Source organism: Schistocerca serialis, chromosome 3 (genome assembly GCF_023864345.2).
Source record: "Schistocerca serialis cubense isolate TAMUIC-IGC-003099 chromosome 3, iqSchSeri2.2, whole genome shotgun sequence".
Lineage (NCBI taxonomy): Eukaryota > Metazoa > Arthropoda > Insecta > Orthoptera > Acrididae > Schistocerca > Schistocerca serialis.
In genome coordinates, this window is record NC_064640.1 from 521,282,667 (window position 1) to 521,304,661 (window position 21,995).

A 21,995-nucleotide genomic window follows, 5' to 3' on the forward strand; every position below is an offset into this window, starting at 1 on the left:
CTGTCATCATCGCAAAAAGGTCGCGCAAACCTGTCCGACCTTCAGCGTTCCGGCTGGCCGCACACAGCTGTGACTCTTGTAATGTTGGAACGTGATGACATTCTCATTCGAGTTGGCCGACGGATCACAATTACACACTTCACTGCTCATCTGGGCGTCTCTGTTGGTAGTGCTGCCTCACTCATCCACCAGTTGCGGTATTCAAAATCGCTTGCCAGCTGGGTTCCTCGCCGCCTAACAGAAGACCATAAAATCAACGAAGGACTATCTGTGAGGAACTGCTTGCAAATTAAGAGGCTGATCGTGATAATTGTTTGTCGAACATCGTCTAGGATGATGAAACATGTGTTCGTCACTTCGAACCGGAAACAAAACGCCGGTCCATAAAGGAAAAAGTTCAGAGCCGTACCCTCGGCCAGTAAAGCCACGGTGACGGTCTTCTGAGACTCTAAAGGGGTTATCCTGTTTGCTGTCTTCCATTATGGTGCAACGATCAACTCCGAAGTGTACTGTGGAACCTTCACGAAATTATAGAAAAGACCTTAGCGTGTTCGTCGCCACAAAAGTTCCAACGAACTTCTCCTTCTACATGTCGACGAAAGGCCTCACACAAGTCTGCGCATCCTAGGGGAGAGCACAAAACTTCAATGGAGTGTTCTCCCTCATCCACCCTACTGCCTGGATCTCGCGCCTTCCGATTCACATCAGTTTGGCCCAATGAAACTGGTACTCCGCGGGAAGCAATATGTGGATAAAGGGAAGGTTACCGATGTAGGGAGTGGTACCATGCGGGACACAGGTCCTCCCACTAAGGTGGCATAAAGCCATCGTACTGAACGGAAATTATGTTGAAAAAATATGGCTTTGTAGAAAAAGTATGGGGAATAATATGGTGTACTTAAATCCTGAATAAAACTAACCTGCTTTCAGAAAAAATTATTGCATTACTTATTGAGGCTGCCGTAAAAATGAACCATAATGTTTATTTCAATATTCTGGGCGACCACGTGTTGCTGCTGTTGTGTTGTCCAGAGAGAGCAGTGCCACACCGAAGTCGGCAAAGCGAATCGATACCACAGGCATTAGCGATGTTGCTGTAATCCGTAACAACGAGTGGGAGGCACTCCAGAAGACCATGCGTCCCTCTCAGCTTAGCAGCACCATCACACTGAGGTCAATATAGAGATGATCATAGAAGAGCTCATTTCATTTCGTGACCTTAGCTACAGCAGTCAGCATGATAGTGTAGGACCAACGAATTGTTCAAGTTTCTGATGAACTTGTACTTTAGTAAAGTTTGAACATTCTACCTCAAGAGAACAGTTTGTTAATTAGTGCTTTGCTAGCCAATGACAGTTGTAAATTATCCAGGACTCCTGCGACAAAGAAGTGTGTCAATGTTGAGTTAATCTTTTATTCATTTATGTAATAAAGTCAACTAATATGTTATGTGTTCTAGTTCAATCAGCCTTCTCCCGGAGCAATCAAAGAACGCACAGTTATTGCTGGACGAAAGCAGTTTGGTCCGGTCACAACAGCCCTTTCTTCAAGATGAACACTTTCAAGATTACTATAGCCGTGTTTACAGTCCTGCACGCAAACACTTCTGGACTAAGAGCACTCAGACACCCTATTGCATCTCGGCTGGCGCGCTAAATCACCTGATCCTAATTCAGCGGGAACTGTCTGGTACTATTTGGAACTGTGGGTGAAACATAGTAACAAACACCGTCGCAGTTTGTTAGCTCCATGCGATCTAATTATGAATGTCTCGCATCAGCTAAACGTAGCATACCTGAACAAACTTGTGTACACTTTTCGGCGCCCAGCTGAGGCCACTGTCAAGGGTAGAGGTGGAGTTACATGCTATTAACGTGAAGTCTTTTGGTGGTGACTAACTTTGTATCCGGTTTGTTTAGCATCTAATCAAGATACCATGGATAGCAGGGCTTTACGCCTGAGGCTACACAGTAGAACATCTGATCAAGTACCTTCGTTGATGTGATAACATTCACGACAGTTGCGGTGGAAGTCAGCATAGGATCACCATCATAGAACAATAGGATACTGAAAACGATAATCTGTGATTATGACCCACACTTCTAAAATCTCTATCTTTTACATCTACATCTCTGCTCTGCGGGACACAGTCCGGCGCGTTGCAGAGGGTACGGAGCAACAATAACGTTTCCTCCCTGCCCTGTTACATTAAGCCGGCCGGAGTGGCCGTGCGGTTCTGGGCGCTACAGTCTGGAGCCGAGCGACCGCTACGGTCGCAGGTTCTAATCCTGCCTCGGGCATGGATGTGTGTGATGTCCTTAGGTTAGTTAGGTTTAATTAGTTCTAAGTTCTAGGCGACTGATGACCTCAGAAGTTAAGTCGCATAGTGCTCAGAGCCATTTGAACCATTTTGTTACATTAGCGAATAATGTGCAAGAAGAAAGGTCGAGTCTGCCCTCTGCGTATACTTTCATTTTGGCCTCGTAGCCTGTATTCAAGTCGTAAGAACAAATACACAACTGGCCATTAAAATTGCTACACCACGAAGATGACGTGCTACAGATGCGAAATTTAACCGACAGGAAGAAAATGCTGTGCTATGCAAATGATTAGCTTTTCAGAGCATTCACACAAGGTTGGCGCCGGTGGTGACACCTACAACGTGCTGACATGAGGAAAGTTTCCAAACAATTTCTCATACACAAACAGCAGTTGACCGGCGTTGCCTGGTGAAACGTTGTTGTGATGCCTCGTGTAAGGAGGAGAAATGCGTACCATCACGTTTCCGACTTTGATAAAGGTCGGATTGTAGCCTATCGCGATTGAGGTTTATCGTATCGCGACATTGCTGCTCGCGTTGGTAGAGATCAAGTGACTGTTAGCAGAATATGGAATCGGTGGTTTCAGGAGGGTAATACGAAACGCCGTGTTGGATCACAACAGCCTCGTATCACTAGTAGTAGAGATGACAGGCATCTTATCCGCATGGCTGTAACGGATCGTGCAGCCACGTCTCGATCCCTGAGTCAACAGATGGGTACGTTTGCAAGACAACAACCATCTGCACGAACAGTTCGACGACGTTTGAACCAGAATGGACTATCAGCTCGGAGACCATGGCTGCGGTTACCCTTGACCCTGCATCACAGACAGGAGTGCCTGCCATTTTGTACTCAACGACGAACTTGGGTGCACGAATAGCAAAACGTCGTTTTTTTCGGATCAATCCAGGTTCTGTTTACAGCATCATGATGGTCGCATCCGTGTTTGGCGACATCGCGGTGAACGCACATTCGAAGCGTGTATTCGTCATCACCATACTGGCGTATCACCCGGCGTGATGGTATGGGGTGTCATTTGTTACACGTTTCGGTCACCTCTTGTTCGCACTGACGGCACTTTGAACAGTGGACGTTACATTTCAGATGTGTTACGGCCCTTCATTCGATCCCTGCGAAACCCTACATTTCAGCAGGATAATGCACGACCGCATGTTGCAGTTCCTGTACAGGCCTTTCTGGATACAGAAAATGTTGGACTGCTGCCCTGGCCAGCACATTCTCCACATCTCTCCCCAATTGAAAACGTCTGGTCAATGGTGGCCGAGTAACTGGCTCGTCACAATACGCCAGTCACTACTCTTGATGAACTGTAGTATCGTGTTGAAGCCGCATGGGCAGCTGTACCTGTACACGCCACCCAAGCTCTGTTTGACTCAATGCCCAGACGTATCAAGGCCGTTATTACAGCCAGAGGTGGTTGTTCTGGGTACTGATTTCTCATGATCTATGCACCCAAATTGCGTGAAAATGTAATCACGTGTCAGTTTAAGTATAATATATTTGTCCAATGAATACCCGTTTATCATCTGTATTTCTTCTTGATGTAGCATTTTTAATGGCCAGTAGTGTATGTAATATTTTTCTTGCTTCGCAGCTCTTGTAATGTTTAGAGTAAAGCTGTCTGTTAACCACAGTAATATTCCCGTCACAGTGGTTTGCTGAACACTTATGATAGCACCCTCTATGGCTACATCCGCGAAGTAGTGCCACCTCTGAGTCGTCTCTGTCTATTCCGTTAACTCCACTTGGCGATCAAAACTCGAGCACAGGTAGGATGAGTGTTTTGTAAACGGCGTTCTGTGTGATTAAGTAACACTTCCTTTGGACCGTAGCATTTTCAGCAGGTCTGTGTGCTAAATGAGAACCATCCATTGATCAAAAATGCACATAAATCTGGAAAATTTTTAAAAAAGGAGTGAGTCACGATTTTAGTTGTGAAGCTGTCTTCAAGCTATGAATCAGTAGTCTGTGTGGGAAATAAACTCGCCCAGTAACAGACACTAAGCTAATCCTATAAATCACATTTCAGTGTGGCCATTGATGTGCTCAAAGGGAAAATACTGCTAGAATTTATCAAGGAAGGACTTTTTAATTTTAAATAACGGTCGCTGCAAGAGGAGTATTTCACTGGAAACATTGTTTCTCATCTCACTGAAACAGGAGAACAGGGATTAGCTTGTGATAGTCGAATTCATTGAAGAATTTAGGGAACAGCAACTGTAGTGGCGTTCGTAATTGCACGTATAGGTTAGCGCACAGCGTGCTAGGCTAATCAGACAGGGAAATGAGTCGGACCAGGTGCGATTTCACGCGCTGATTAACGTACATTGGGCTGGCACAACGGCGGCTAGAGTGTGGTTTTCAGGCTGTTTCCGACGCTCATTTAGGCAATCGCACTCACAGAAAACGTTTAAAATAAGGTAATATACAGGACCAAGTTTACCACCATTCACTTAGAGATGATGCACGAGACTTTTCTCCCTTAGGTTAAATGACAACTAAAGTGTTAAAATAAGTAACTGACCAAATAAAGAAATAGTGGACCCTTTCAAATAAAAGTGAATCCCACGATCACGTAAAAACTGCTAGGAAGAAAAATGAAGAAGAGTAGATATAATGGTTTTCAATCACCACGACACTGACGACGCACAATGGCACCGTTTCGCCTAAAAACAATCGTTCAGTTTCAGAACTACAGCGTAATCTTACTAATATAAGGAGGCTGTGGTACACGGAAAGCTTCATTCATTAGATTTTCCTCGATAGCTTTACCTTCAGAAAAAACGGCAGATATGGCATCGATGAAATAAAAACCAGGTGTCTTTCGTTGTCTACTAGTAGGCACTCAAACTCAGCTGTAAAATATGAATTATGAGTTCGTTATGTTAAATTTCTACGACTAAATTGTAGGAAATGTATTTCAGAAACGTATGAAATAATTTATAAGGCATTGGTCGTTGTTCGTATCAGTATAATGCATCCATCCTGTTCCTGCTACCCACTTTATTATTAATTTTACTAGCAGTTTTCAAACCAATTAGCAGCTTCTATCTGCACAATTAACTAACTTTTTTACATGAAATTGTTTGAATCCGCTTCTGTATTGAAACATGCAGGGCCTTAGCGAGCGGTTGCAGATACTATAAAAGCAGTGTTAGTTAAGGAAAGGCAACATTAGTGATGGAGGCTGTTCTGCACACATCAAAATCTATTGAAAGACTCTTGTATCTTAGCACTGGATTGACGTGAGCGCTGTGTAGAGTGCTCGCTCTGCAGCTGCGACACAGTTGCAACACTGTTCACGCGGAGCAAGGCCGGAGGCACGCACATCGTGGAATTCAAGAGTCTAGTTTCGTTCCATTCCCGTTTCCGAGGTTACGTTACGTTCACAACGCTCTTCACCCGCATTCAGTGTGAGGTTAGCTGCTGCCTGCCAATACCATAGTAGGTAGTATTTTCGTTATAGGTATCTCGACACCATGGCAGAATACAGGTCGCACTTTTATTTGTTTTTTTTTTTTTTTTTTTTTCTTGATCAGGTTCCGTGGGACTTGGCGAGCTAAAGGTACTAGATCATGCATGGATCGAGCCAAAACAATTTACAGAACGCTAATTAGAAAATTTATAAATAGAATCATTAAAACATTAATAAAACACGAAAAAAGTGATGGAGTATATGAAAAAATAACACTTCACACAGAAAAGTTCTCAGTTGCTGGGAGGAACTGCTGAACATAGTAGAAATGTGTGCCACAAAGAAAGCTTTCAACTTTAGTTTGAATACCTGTGTCTTATCACTCAATTTTTTTCAGTTACTCTGAAAGTCTATTTAAAATGAAACATTCTGAATTTTGCAACACCTCCCTGTATCATGCATAAGAAAGCGTTAATTTTTGTCAGTTATTATGAAAGTCTATTTAAAACGAAACATTCTGAATTTTGCAACACCTTCCCTCACCTTGCTTAAGAAAGTGTTATCCAACTATACAGGGCGAGTAGGAAGTGTTTCCCCAACTATAAAATTTTATTTACGAGGATCTATGCTATATACAGCTGTGCAGTTTCTTGCAAATAGTAGCTTACCTCATAAAGGTTTCTGTAAATATACTTCCACATGTACTCTGACAACTCCGGATTTCTTTTTTCTCTGTATCTTGTTACAGGTAACGTAATTTAGGAGTGTGCTGTCACAAGGACGTTTATGCAAGGGGAAACGAAATATGTTTTGTGGCATCATGGAACTCGGTCACCTATTTAAGTTCAATGACAGTCCCGAAGTGTGTATGGTCGAGATCAGCGAGACGGGAAGGGCAGGAAAGGATGATACGAAAACCCTAAAGAGACTGCCAATGTTGGTGACGACGCAAGAAGCGGCAGCTCTGGAGCAGTTGTACCGTTTTAGGCCGATATAATGATCTCCACTCAAAGTCACTAATAAGGACTCCCAGCATCAGGTTACACACTTGAACGACATATAATCAAGGTCTCCCTACACTCCCTTCCTCTCAGGGAATAACCAACAACTGATCAAGGTCATCCAGGGGCATCCTCACCTTTCCCTTCCCCTCTACCCAGCACCACCACCGCCATTCCCTCCCCAAGGACCAATGAGTTTCAGCCTCCCCCGACCCATCATTATTTTTTACAACTGGTGTGCATGAGGGGGTGGCTTTACGTGGGAGTTGGGCAGTGTAGGGCTCAGGCTGTGTCTATTTATTCGTAACAAATTACTGTAATTATGTTAAGTTGTGCCACATGAGATCTAGTTGTTAACAACTAATTATTATTACAGGATTTTCGTCATTCACAACACCGCCGGCCGTGGTGGCCGTGCGGTTCTGGCGCTGAAGTCTGGAATCGCGGGACTGCTTCGGTCGCAGGTTCGAATCCTGCCTCGGGCATGGATGTGTGTGATGTCCTTAGGTTAGTTAGGTTTAATTAGTTCTAAGTTCTAGGGGACTGATGACCTAAGATATTAATTCCCATAGTGCTCAGAGCCATTCACAACACCAGCAGCGACCACATCCAAACAGATATGTGAGGACACGCATTCTTCCCCAGTCTTCTGTATTCTTTCTTTTTAAGTATTTTCTTTTTAAGATATATACATTCACAAGTGTAAGGCATCGCTTTTAATGTAAGCCGAGGACACTCACTACAACGTGGTTTCATCCATTTAATTTTCAGAACGCTGCATTTGTGTTGGCAGACTTTTTAGCGTTTTAACCTCACGAGTTAAGTTTTACAACCTGATGATGACAGCACTGTCTCTCGAAACGTGTGTAGGATAAAAATAACGGTTGAATACTACTAATTATTACGGTAATAACATCTGCGTATCTGTAGAAATATAGCATCTATACCCTTGGATATTACGTGACTTGTTTCAGTAGCGTTTACAAATGTGCTGCTGGTCGGAAAATGTGTATATGTATCTACATGCATCTACTCATACGACACTTAAAAACCATGTACCTATTATTGGAAATAATAAGTAATTTTTGGAGTTTTCTTAGTTTTGTAAAAACTGTAGTCACAACATACCACTTTGAAATATACCTGTGTGCTCTTAACTGCCGGCCGGAATGGCCGTGCGGTTCTAGGCGCTACAGTCTGGAACCGAGGGACCGCTACGGTCGCAGGTTCGAATCCTGCCTCTGGCATGGATGTGTGTATGTCCTTAGGTTAGTTAGGTTTAATTAGTTCTACGTTCTAGGCGACTGATGACCTCAGAAGTTAAGTCGCATAGTGCTCAGAGCCATTTGAACCATTTTGCTCTTAACTGGAGGCGGTCGTTGCGACCGAGTGGTTCTAGGTGCTTCAGTCCGGAACCGCGCTGCTGTTACGATCGCAGGTTCGAATCCTGCCTTGGGCATGGATGTGTGATGTTCTTAGGTTAGTTAGGTTTAAGTAGTTCTAAGTCTAGGGGACTGATGACCTCAGATGTTAAATCCCATAGCGCTTAGAGCCATTTGAACCATTTTCTTAACTGAGCCAAGAGTAAACCAAATTCGAAAAACAATGTAGAATGATAAAGCACCCGAAGATGAGACGCTTTGTGCATGGAAATAAAATCATGACTTCTTACTGAATTCGGTTTGTTTTTTCGTTTTTACGAGAGTAATATAGTCACGGAGGCAACACTGACGGCAAGGGAGGAAATTAAGTTAATAAAATATGTATGTACATTTCATTACGATGAGGTGACTTTTCACATCTTCGGAAAAATAAACAGGAATGATGTCCGGATCTGGGAGTCTGAGAATCCATATATCGTAAGACAGCAGATAAGAGACAGCTCGAAATTAAATATGCAGTGTGGCTTAATGCATTACACAGTAACTGGACCGATGTTTTTAACGGAGCCTACAATCACGGTTAAAGTTTATCTGGACAGATGGTTCAGATGGCTCTTAGCACTATGGGACTTAACTGCTGAGGTCATCAGTCCCCTAGAACTTAGAACTACTTAAACCTAACCAACCTAAGGACATCATACACATCCTTCCCCGAGGCAGGATTCGAACCTGCGACTCTAGCGGTAGCGTGGTTGTAGACTGAAGAGCCTAGAACCGCTCGTCCACCCCGGCCGGCGAGTATCACCTACACCGAGCATACAGTATGTGCAAGTCTATCCATAACAAAACTTTTATGAGTTAAGGTACCATTTATAACAAACCGAATAGCTGTACCTAAGACAGTCCTTAAAAATAAATTTTATGATCTTTGAAAGGTTCAAAAATGGTTCAAATGGCTCTGAGCACTATGCGACTTAAATTCTGAGGTCATCAGTCGCCAAGAACTTAGAACCAATTAAACCTAACTAACCTAAGGACATCACACACATCCATGCCCCAGGCAGGATTCGAACTTGCGACCGTAGCGGTCGCTCGGTTCCAGACTGTAGCTCCTAGAACCGCACGGCCACTCCGGCCGGCGATCTTTGAGAGGCTTCATGGTCATCCTGTATGCCGTTTTTTCGTCGACAAGACCTATTACGAACTCAAGGTGGAGTGGAGGGTCTGAATCAGAAGCTCAGACGATTTTGTGACCGTGTAAGCGGCTGATTACTTGACTTGCGCCACTGGATGGTAGGGTTTCGGGTTCTGCTTAAAAGGTCATGATCCATTACAAAGAGGAAGTAGCCACAACGGTAGCGGGAACCGTCTGGAGTGGACTGGGCAGGTTTTTAAGTTGGAGGTTCTCAGGAAAGTACAAAAAGGGTTTCAGTCCCAAAGGAAGCAGGTCAATAAGGAACCACAGGTATTAAGTGGTAAATTGTCGCAGCTGTGTTGGGGAACAACCAGAACTCCAAGAGTTAACAGAAATCATTTAAGCTCAAACCGCTGTATGTATTGAATGCCTCTAAGTCCAGGTTTAAGTTCAGTCGAAATTTTTACGAAGGACTCAACGGTGTTCAGAAAGGATGTATTAAATACAATTGATGTTGGCGTGTTTGATGCTCTTAGTAGTTTATCTTGTAGTGAAATTGAACCAGACAGTTCGTGTACATGGTTGCGAAAATATATTTGACATCTCAGCAATAAATAATCACGAGAAAATAGGGAACATCATGATAGACACCCGGGCTAGTGACCACAAGGTCGCTGTAGCGTGAGTGAATATCGTAGAATGCAAATCCACCAAAAATAAACGTAAAATATGTCTGTTCTAAACAGCAGACAAAATTCGCTTTCACCTTTCTGAGAGAGAGTCTCCACTCCTTCCAAACTAACTAGGCGTGGAGTGGACGTCGCTTCAATTCAAAGAAATAGTATCGACGGCAGTTGAGAAATTTATACCAAATAAATTATTATGAGACGGAACTGATTCCCCATGGTGCAAAAAACGGGTCCGAACATAGCTGCAAAAGCAACAAAATAAGGCATGTCAGAATGCAGAATTCCAAGACTGGCGATCTAACAATCGGTGGATGATATTTGAAGTGGTCACTGTAGCAAGTAGATATCTACTAATACCAATACTGCTGGCCCCTGCTTCGATTCCTACACGTCGGTCAGGAGCCTGAAGATGGCGTAATAAGGCGCCGAAACTAGTTGCCTAGTAAAATAAGGTTGAAAATTGACTGCTGAAAGGTGTTTCATTTAACATCATCAATGTGAAATGGTTTTAATAGTTTCCACAACGAAATTCTGTCTCGGTATCTGTCAGGGTATCGAAAGAGATTCTGATTGTATGAACAGGGCACCTGTGGCAAAACACAATCAATACCTTCACTGTACAATAGCGATGGTTAGCTTGCCGATAACAGAGCCACTAAGCCAGAGTTTACTGAACACGGTTTTCCGAAAACCCTTCCGCAAGAAGATGAAGTATATATTCTAGGATTCGAATCATAAACAACTGACAACATTAGTAACTTGGAAGAACACTTCCTCTCAATAAAGACAATTCTTCTGGTGCAGATTGCATACCAATGAGGTTCCTTTAGAAATATGCTGATATGGCTCCGTACATAACAATCATATACAACTGCTCGCTCGACGAAAGATCCGTACCTAAAGATTGGAAAGCTGCACGGGTCACTACAATGTTCAAAAAACGAACTGAGAGTAATCCGCTGATTTACATACCCATATCACGGACGTCGATTTGCAACAAGATTTCGGGACATATACTGAGTTCGAACAGACTGAATTATCTCGAAGAAAACGATCTACTGACACATAGTCAGCACTGATTCAGAAAATAGCGTTCTTGTGAAAAACTCATCGCTGCAGTAATGTCACTGGTCTCCTGACTGAAGCCCATTGGCGTTGAACGCATCACGTCATCTCATTCACATATCAAGACCTTTTTCCTTGAATGCAGGTATGTGCAAGCTGACTTCCTCAGCACCAAGCACCAACGGCGAGTGACATTTGTGATCTAATGATGAGGAACCATGCCCATAATGTGACTGAAAGTCGTCTTCCCATGGCTCTATGGCCCGTGGTGTGGGGTGCCATCCACTGTGGTTACCTTGGTAGCCTCCCGGTATCCTGTCGTTCATGACAAAACGAGATGCGTATTCGACTAAATATTATCGACATGATTGACTCCCCCTCTGCTTGCTGTGTCACCTAATGGATACGGACGAATATCGTCTAGTGCGTGGGCCCTCATCAGACGTGTGGATGATCCTCACCCTTTATCTTCGAATTGCCCCACACACGTTCGAGCCATGGATGTTACTCTGCCCGGAAGGTACGTATTTTTCATCTATGAAGGCCCATGCTCTGACGTGGATCAAAAGACTATCAGGTTACTATCTTTTCCGAAACGGTACAAAGGAGGTGCTCGACTATTGTGCATTCTTACAGTAACTATATGGCTCTCTGATGAAACTTTATCCGTTTCGCATTTGCGGTGTACTGGGCAGGAGGAGATGACATGATGCCGCTCTTGATATGGACACTGACATGGAACAAGGAACTACGATTATACCGCCGAGAAGCGCCCGATAGCGCTTAACTTCAGTGATATGACAAGAACCGGTGTTACCACTGCGGCAAGACCAAGGGCAGTTGATTATTACAGAGGTGCATTAAATACATGTATTTTTTTACTGGTTTTAATGTACACCGGCAATGGCTGTTACACAAGCTATGATGTAAAAGACTTCCAATAAAATAAAATAAATAAAAATTAAAAACGTGATTAAAGCAACGGCTCATGAAACAGAACTTCGGAAAAAGTGGTTAAAGCAGCCGTTCATGAGAATCTATAAATAACTCCTTTCGAACAGGCCTCAGAAAGCCCAACGGCACCGACCGACCGCCATGTCATCCCTTGCCGATAGACATAACTGGACCCGGATGTAGAGGGGCATGTGCTTGCCATATCACTCTCAATGGCGTTGTCAATTTTTGTGACCGGAGTCGCTACTTCTCAGTAAGTAGCTCATCAATTGGCCTCATAAGGGGTGAGTCTACCCCGCTTGCCAACAGCGCTCGGTAGACCCAGACGGTCACCCGTCCAAGTGCTAGCCAAGTCCGACAGCTCTTAACGTCGGTGATCTGATGGGAACCGGTGTTAGTACTGCGGCAAGGCCATTGGCTAGAAACAGTAAATTTGGGTTCGAAAAAAAAGCGGCTAAGACGACAGCTCATGTAAAGCGGGTAATACGGGTTCGAGTGCAGGTCCGGCACAAATTTTCACTGTCGTCATTCCATTATACAGCAACCGAGCGAGGTGGCGCAGTGGTTAGCACACTGGACTCGCATTCGGGAGGACGACGGTTCAATCCCGTCTCCGGCCATCCTGATTTAGGTTTTCCGTGATTTCCCTAAATCGCTTCAGGCCAATGCCGGGATGGTTCCTTTGAAAGGGCACGGCCGATTTCCTTCCCCATCCTTCCCTCACCCGAGCTTGCGCTCCGTCTCTAATGACCTCGTTGTCGACGGGACGTTAAACACTAATCTCCTCCTCCTCCATTATACAGCTGGAGGCGGTTCATATTCGCAGCTGCGAATACATTTCAAGGGATTGACGTAGGCCGTCGAGAAAGTTTAGAAATGGGTAGCTCCTTCTGTACTATCGCGGATTATGAGATAGTGTTACGGATGTGATACGAAAGTTGCCGTAGCAAAAATTAATATAAGGTGTGTGTGTCGTTGCGGTGTAATCTTATTATGAAATTTTAGTCACCAACTTTCAACTCGAAATGCGAAAATGTTTTATTGCCCCCCCCTTCGCAGGAAGAAATGATCATCAAAATAAGAGGAATCATAGCTCACACGGAAAAATTTAAGTGTTCGTTTTTCCTGCACGCTAGTCGAGAGTGGGACAGTAGAGAAACAGTCTGAAGAATGTTCGATGAACCCTCTGCCAGATTGTGAATTGCAGAGTAGTCAGTAGATGTTGATGTCAAAAGAAGTATAAATGTCTTCTGTAGTTTTTTTTAAACTTTTTTGCAGAGATGAGAAATTTCCATTATTGTTATTGTTGTTGTTGTTGTTGTTGTTGTTATAATCATTATTACTAGGTTGATGCATAGGTTCTTAGCGTTTTTCCATAAATTTAATAAATACAATAATTACACATAACAGAGATTTTAGTCATCAATAATACACTCTCGCCGGCCGGAGTGGCCTTGCGGTTCTAGGCTCTACAGTCTGGAGCCGAGCGACCGCTACGGTCGCAGGTTCGAATCCTGCCTCGGGCATGGATGTGTGTGATTTCCTTAGTTTAGTTAGGTTTAATTAGTTCTAAGTTCTAGGCATCTGATGACGTCAGAAGTTGAGTCGCATAGTGCTCAAAGCCATTTGAACCAATACCACTCTCCTTCACTACTTACAACAGTATGCCAACGATGGGGTACTTTTCGATTCCGCGACTGCAAAAATAACGTGGGTGGCATAAAGACACCATTTCTCGTCACCAGTAACGATACAGGATAGGAACGGTCGGTGTTGTTCACGAGCCAATCGATGACGAACTAGAAGAGGTGTAAATATTTGTGATTTTGGCGTACAGAATGCGGTACCCATACATCGGATTTTTGAAACTTCCCCATTATATGCAAATGTCACATGATGGTGAAATTACCACAGTTCACCACATTTGTCAGTTCTCGTGTACACTGACGTGGACCATTGTGGTTTAATGTGTTTCAACAATCTTCATCAAACCCCAAAAACTCTTCCTGAATGTGTAGAGTCACCATTTCAAAACGACCCTCCTTAAAACGATTAAACACTTTCCATCCCGTGGTCTGTCCTATGGCATTGACCCATAGACGGCGCAAATGTTTCTGTCTGACTCCGTTGCTGCTACCCGTCTATTGAACTCAAACAGAAGAATATGTCGGAAACGTTCCGATTTCTCCACTTGGCACTTCATTCTCTACCGTCCACAGCTCCACTACCTCCAAAGGACCAACTGACGATATCTTAACTCAAATAACAACAATGAACTATAAATAAAAAATGACACTCAACAAATAACCAAATAGCAACCGGAATACCAACATGCAAAACAAAAGAGCTACAAACTTATGCACCAATCTAATATTATTATTAAATGAAACAGTTTTAAGCTAAACCAATAAAATAAATTTGCAGCAAATAAACAAACCAATGGAATTCATACAGATGGGAATACCATGACTCTTAATACGGAACAGGCAAAGGTAAAGGTTCTCAATGCACGAAATTTTAGAATTTCCTAAATGAAGACTGAATATCATTAAATCTGGCTATCAGCAAAATTTTAATAAGCCTAGCATTGTACAATACATAAGGTCGCGACATTTGATCATGTAACAGATAGTAACCGAACTATAAAAAATATAAGTCTAAGTCACCTGTCAGAGATTAAACATTACAACTCTAGTATATTTGAGAAGATCGTATAGCCAAACTACGTCCCATGGAGCAAAACCCGCAAATACAGATGGATTTCTTGCTGTTATTTCCACTTAAGACTAAATAGAACATAAGAAACGCATTCCGTAATAGTTTTCCATTGGTAATTAATTCCTGTTTGGGATCTATAGCCGGAGTGGCGGTACGGTTCTAGTCTGGAACCGCGTGACCGCTACGGTCGCTGGTTCGAATCCTGCCTCGGGCATGGATGTGTGTGATGTCCTTAGATTAGTTAGGTTTAATTAGTTCTAAGTTCTAGGCGACTCATGACCTCAGACGTTAAGTCGCATAGTGCTCAGAGTTATTTTTTGGGATCTATATCCAAACATCGAATTACAAAGTTTTTCTTAATTGGTTACCTTCATACTTTATGTCCTTGTCTTTTTCAAAATGGCTCTGAGCACTATGGGACTTAACATCTGAGGTCATCAGTCCCCTAGAACTTAAAACTACTTAAACCTAACTAACCTAAGGACATCACACACATCCATGCCCGAGGCAGGATTCGAACCTGCGACCGTAGCGGTCGCGCGGTTCCAGACTGAAGCGCCTAGAGCCGCTCGGCCACCTCGGCTGGCCTGGGTTTTTCGGTTAGGAGATTGATATGATGCAGTTTTACCCGCTAGTCTATCCCGTAATAGCATACTTCAGTTCTATTTTTCCACGCCTGATGAACCCGTTTCTGTTTTTTTTTTTTTTTTGTTTTTTTTTTCACTTGGTTTTCCTCTTCTTCACTGAAAATCTCAGCAAACAGCATGAGAACGTCGTCCGAGAATTTCGCCAACCCGGCCGCTCAGGTGCATTGCCATACGCAGGAAGAGACCCTGACCACTGTGAATAAGCGTCACTGTTGCATCACGGCCGGTCACGGCATTGTCGTTTCACTGGCGCGTGTGAACAGAGAGGCCTTAAGCCCGCCGAGCCTGCCAGCGCCCGACCGCTCCGTTCTGTTGCCCGCACCGTACCGTTGAGCTCAGGACAGAGGGTGCGAGCCGCGATGCGCCGAAGAGGCCGGCGGGTACTCAGCCGAGCCCGGGAGTCAACACGGCTCGGTGCAGCAGGTAAACTGACAGAGCTGGAAACGGGATTATGCATCCCTACGAAAACATTTCAACTCAAGGTTCAGCGCAAGACACTGGATTGATAATATCGTAAGCAAGTCGCAACTGTTTCCGTTTCCTTAATAGAGCTTTTGGGTTGTCGTACATTATTATTAGAAAATGTGAGGAAGAGAAAAAAGAAGCTTCTTTGAAATTCGAGGAGGGAGCCTACACTGTTTTGAAGAAATTAGGAGATACTATGGTATGGTAAAATTGTACAAGGATTGTAGATAATGAAAATAAATCTGTAGGTTTTGCAGAGTGAAGTGACTCTCGTAAGTTATTAGCTTTCTGTAATGGCAATACGAGTATCCTGTTGCGATAATTGAATACCTGAAAAGCTTCTCCTAATAGGGATATCAAATATCAATAGTATCAACTTCTCTGCGTCAGCAGAATCTATTGTGCTGGAGACGTGTGTAACAAATTGCGCTAGAAATCTGCGGTCTCCTAGCGCAGTTGCAGGAAATGGTGTTCAGCGTATTGCCCAGACGCAGATAGAAATAAGAGCACAGTACCCCACTGCAAGTGCAAGAGGGGTGCTTCATCACCCACCAACAATATCTCTAAATGTAAAACAAAAAATTGCAGACGAATACGGTGTGGCTATGGTCCCCCAAGTGTAGCAAGATATAGAGGATGGTGAGTTCGCATGTACGAAGGACATGTGGACAAGCACGTGCGCTAAGACGCATTATTTAACTCGATCTACGCATTCAGTCTCAAGAGAATTACAGAGGAAAAATCGGGTCATATTTGTTGCAGAGTCCCCGTTAAATATGGAGAAAAGTGGTACAGATATACGGGAGCAAACTGAGACCGAGCGAGGTGGCGCAGCGGCCAACCTGAATTAGGTTTTCCGTGATTTACCTAAATAGCTCCAGACAAATTCCAGGACGGTTCTTTCGTAAGGGCACAGCCGATTTCCTTCCATAATCCAATGGGACCGATGACCTCGCTGTTTGGTCCCCTCCCCCAAATCAGCCAACCAACCAAAAAGCCATCTGTCGAGGGTTACGTTCATTGCTGTTAAGGGAACAAATGTGAAAAAGACAGTTAAGATCTATGGTCGCCATCCACTCCCTTAGCACTGAACTACGCCACTCCTTTCAGGATAAGTGGTTATAGGAGTATTGTCCTAATGTTTACACATCGTTGGAAACAACGAACAATGTCGTACCTTATTTTAAAAGAAGAAGCCATATCAAAAACGGTTCAAGTGGCTCAAAGCACTATCGGATATAACATCTGAGGTCATCAGTCCCCTAGACTAAGAACTAGTTAAACCTAACTAACCTAAGGACATCACACACATCCGTGACCCAGGCAGGGTCGAACAGGCGATTATAGCAGCAGCGCGGTTCCGGACTGAAGCACCTACAACCGCTCGGCCACAGCGGTCGGCGCCATATGAAAGACTCGCAGTTTACCGCAAAGCAGCACGTTGACACTCCAATAAATTCCTTTCGTGTAGTGCTAAACTCCGTGATTATGCAGCATAAACAAATTGCCGATGTTTACGTCAGTTCGAGAAAATACACTTGTTTGAGAACTGGTATTACCAGGTAGTTGAGAAAATAATTCTGTTTCTCGTAATACACTACTGCACATTAAAATTGCCACACCGAGAAGAAATGCAGATGATAAACGGGTATTCATTGGACAAATACACTATACTAGAACTGACATGTGATTACATTTTCACGCAATTTGGGTGACTAGATCCTGACAAATCATTACCCAGAACAACCACCTCTGGCCGTAACAACGACCTTGATACGCCTGGCGCTACAGTTTGGAGTCGAGAGACCGCTACGGTCGCAGGTTCGAATCCTGCCTCGGGCATGGATGTGTGTGATGTCCTTAGGTTGGTTAGGTTTCATTAGTTCTACGTTCTAGGCGACTGATGGCCTCAGAAGTTAAGTCGCATAGTGCTCAGTGCCATTTGAACCATTTGATACGCCTGGGCATTGAGTCAAACAGAGCTTAGATGGCGTGTACAGGTAAAGCTGCTCATGCAGCTTCGTCACGATACCACAGTTCATCAAGAGTAGTGACTGGCGTATTGTGACGAGCCAGTTGCTCCGCCATCATTGACCAGACGTTTTCAATTGGTGAGAGATCTGGAGAATGTGCTGGTCAGGGCAACAGTCGAACATTTTCTTTATCCAGAATGGCCCGTACAGGACCTGCAACATACGGTCGTCCATTATCCTGCTGAAATGAAGGGTTTCGCAGGGATCGAATGAAGGGTAGAGCCACGGGTCGTAACCCATCTGAAGTGTCACGTCCACTGTTCAAAGTGCCGTCAGTGCGAACAAGAGGTGACCGAGACGTGTAACCAATGGCACCCCATACCATCACGCTGGGTGATACGCCAGTATGGCAATGACGAATACACGCTTCCAATGTGCGTTCACCGCGATGTCGCCAAACACGGATGCGACCATCATGATGCTGTAAAAAGAATCTGGATTCTTCCGAAAAATGAGGTTTTTCCATTCGCGCACCCAGGTTCGCCGTTGAGTATACCATTGCAGGCGCTCCTGTCTGTGATGCAGCGTCTAGGATAACCGCCGCCATGGTCTCCGAGCTCATAGTCCATGCCGCTGCAAACGTCGTCGAACTATTCGTGCAGGTGGTTGTTGTCTTGCAAACGTCCCCATCTGTTGACTCAGGGATCGAGACGTGGCTGCACGATCCGTTACAGCCATGCGGAATAGATGCCTGTCATCTCGACTGCAAGTGATACGAGGCCGTTGGGATCCAGCACGGCGATCCGTATTACCCTCATGAACCCACCGATTCCATATTCTGCTAACAGTCATTGGATCTCGATCAACGCGACCAGCAATGTCGCAATACGCGCAATCGCGATAGGCTACAATCCGATCTTTATCAAAGTCGGAAACGTGATGGTACGCATTTCTCCTCCTTACACGAGGCATCACAACAACGTTTCACCAGGCAACGCCGCTCATCTGCTGTTTGTGTATGAGAAATCGGTTAGAAACCTTCCTCGTATCAGCACGTTGTAGGTGTCGCCACTGGCGCCAACCTTGTTTAAACGCTCTGAAATGCTAATCATTTACATATCACAGCATCTTCTTCCTGTCGGTTAAATTTCGCGTCTGTAGCACGTCATCTTCGTGGTGTAGCAATTTTAATGGCTAGTAGTGTAGTTCAAGACGCTACCAAGACTTTGGAAGCTGACAGTGGCCCGATGCTGTAGTTGCTTGTGCCATGGGTGTGCCAGCTACAGAAATACTGTGCTGGGAATGCAGCGGACAATGAGATAAGCACTATAATATTTACAAACAAATACAACTTAAATTTTTAGTTGCATATTTTAAACACCTAGCACTGAGTATGAAATCGTATTTTAAGAACGTACTGTTACTCAATATTGTAATCATTTGCAGGAAATAGCACTACTGACAGCAGACGTTCGGAATCTCTTAAGCAAGAAAATGGAAATAAAGCCAGTCTATTTGCTTGCACTATTTATCTAGTACCACAGATGCGTCATCTGAAATAACTCTAGATATCTGAGAGAGAGTAAGCTTATGCCAAAGCACGTTCCAGATATGCTGCGCTTCAGAGTAAATGCTATGTTATGTATGTTCCCTAAGAAAATACTTTATTAGTATTGACGTCCAAAAAGATTCATCCTATGATAGTGAAAATTCATCTGAACAATTCACTAAATGCAGCTACGCGATACGACGTATTTATCCTCCATACAGACATGTTATATCATTTGCAGAATATCTTACAGAGACAAAGTTTCAGCGTCGACGCCTTCAAAACGTGCAAAGAGTGTCTTTGAAACGTGGGTGGAGGAGGAGGAGGAAACTGTGGATGAAGTTTCAATGTAATCGTATCTTGATGGGAAAACCAGATGAGGGACAGTCACTTGTGGATTGGCGGAAATCATGTGCAACAACTTATCCCAGGCTGTCACAAGTGTCACGAGAGATTCTATGTGCACCTGCCTCCAGTGAATCTAGCGACAGGGTATTTAGTAGCTCTGAGATTATCATTACTGAATAACGTAATGGAATATCTACGGGAAATGTGAATAAAACCTACTTATGGAGCACTGCAATACCACTGAAAGTTTCAGATATATTACCGTAACATCTTATTTTCATTATCAAAATTCGCTAGCGTCTTAATTGCTTGTTTCAAGACCAGTTCGTTCAGAATGTCGTTGTAGCGTTACGAGAAGAAGAATATTTCCTCATTTACTTGAAGCGAACAATTTTCTATACAGTTCGTTGCTCTTTCTTGTCTTTTAATTTTACCAATTGTAATTACAAACAACAGATCATTTACTGGCTGTATTGCACCAAAAAAGTGGCTCTGAGCATTATGGGACTTAACAAAATGGCTCAAATGGCTCTGAGCACTATGGGACTTAACATCTGAGGTCATCAGTCCCCTATAACTTAGAACTACCTAAACCTAACCAACCTAAGGACATCACACACATCCACCCCCGAGGCAGGATTCGAACCTGCGACTGTAGCAGTGGCGCGGTTCCGGACTGAAGCGCCTAGAACCGCTCGGCCATGGACTTAACATCTGAGGCCATCAGTCCCCTTGAACTTAGAACTACTTAAACCTGCCCGAGGCAGGATTTGAACCTGCAACCTTAGCGGTCGCGCGGTTCCAGACTGAAGCGCCTAGAACCGCTCAGCCACAGTGTCCGGCTGTTTTGTAACAATATGATATCATGTGGATATTTTTGCAGATACCTAAGAACAATGATTCATAAACTTTTTCGAACTCTTACCTACTTTCACAAAAATCTGATCTGTGCGAACCCCCGCCTTACACAAAAAAAACGAACTTTCTGTAACATACAAGTAATTTAATTTCAGGTAAATGATTTAATAGTGTAGGCCTTAATGATTTTATATAGTTCATATTTCAGTTGTGTCACATCAAAAGTGTTGATTTGCACGATGGGTAGGTACAGTATGCCACATGAAAGCAATTTATACTTTTCTATTAACCAACAAGTTTTTGTTATGGAATTAACTGGCTAAACCATTTCTTGGAATCCAGTGAGAAGCACCCACCTGCTTTGCATGGCACCTAAATTTGAAATCAGGAACCAGATAGTTCCAAATTACTTTTGGCGAGAAGTTTGATTCTGTATTAATTTTTTGTGTAAGTGTAACTATGTTCAGGACACAGGTAATAAATTTGTTATCGCTTCTCCATGACAAAGATTTATAGCGTTTTTGTGACTTAAAGTCACTGAATGTTTCCAGAAACTTCTCGTTTTAAATTAAGTTTGATGTGAATTCCAAATTTGATCTTCAAAGATATTGTGAGCACTATTGTTAATACTAAACAGTTCTTCCAAGTCGCTTCAAATGTTTTTTAACTAAATTCTTGGCACAGAAATATAAATTTCTACTACAAAATCGTGAAGGGTACCAAAACAGTCAGTTAGACTGCAATTTAAACAGATTTCCCAAACTGTAAGCTTTTTAAAACCTGAAGTAATAAATGTAAACTATCGATTTTTAAGGAAATGTGTGCCAAATAAGCCAAAGGCTCAAGCGAGATGTTGTCTTGGGGAAGTTGTTGCTAGTTGGAAGAAGATACACTTGATGCAACATGAGAACGGTTCTGCTGCGAGATCATCACTTAACTTCCGCCCGTGTTAATAAAAACCTTTACATACTTGCCATTTCCTCATACGGTATTGCGAAAATTCGATAATTATTAGGACGACCTTTGATAAAAGTAACTAGTTTCACAGCATCGTAAGGTACGGAGAGTTTTTCCATATATACTTAACAATACATTGATTTACCAATTACAAGCGACAGAGGAAATCTGTGGAATCATCTCTCTCCTGATGTTACAGCTATCAGTTAATTTAATGCAAGTACTGTGCCGTCGCAGTACTGTGCAATTTGCAGACCGGCCACAGAGATTTCGTTCTGCAGCAACCGCGTAATGCCTGGCGTGGGCGCCACCTGACGAGCAGCGGAGTCAAAAGGACGCCCACGCAGACGGCGGGCCTCGGCGCGGCTCCACCACGCGTCGAAGCTCCGGCGGTAGTCATGGTTACGGGCCCGGGCTCGCCGCGCCGCGCAGGCTCGATGCGCACTTCCTGCCCACAACGCCTTACACAGCAAGCACAATGATGTTGTTTGCCACAG

General features: G+C 43.7%; 1 pseudogene; it reads right to left on the reverse strand.

The window, feature by feature from the left end:
• Positions 1–12,283: 12,283 nt before the first annotated feature.
• On the reverse strand, positions 12,284–12,402 carry LOC126471672 (5S ribosomal RNA; annotated as a pseudogene).
• Positions 12,403–21,995: the final 9,593 nt, after the last annotated feature.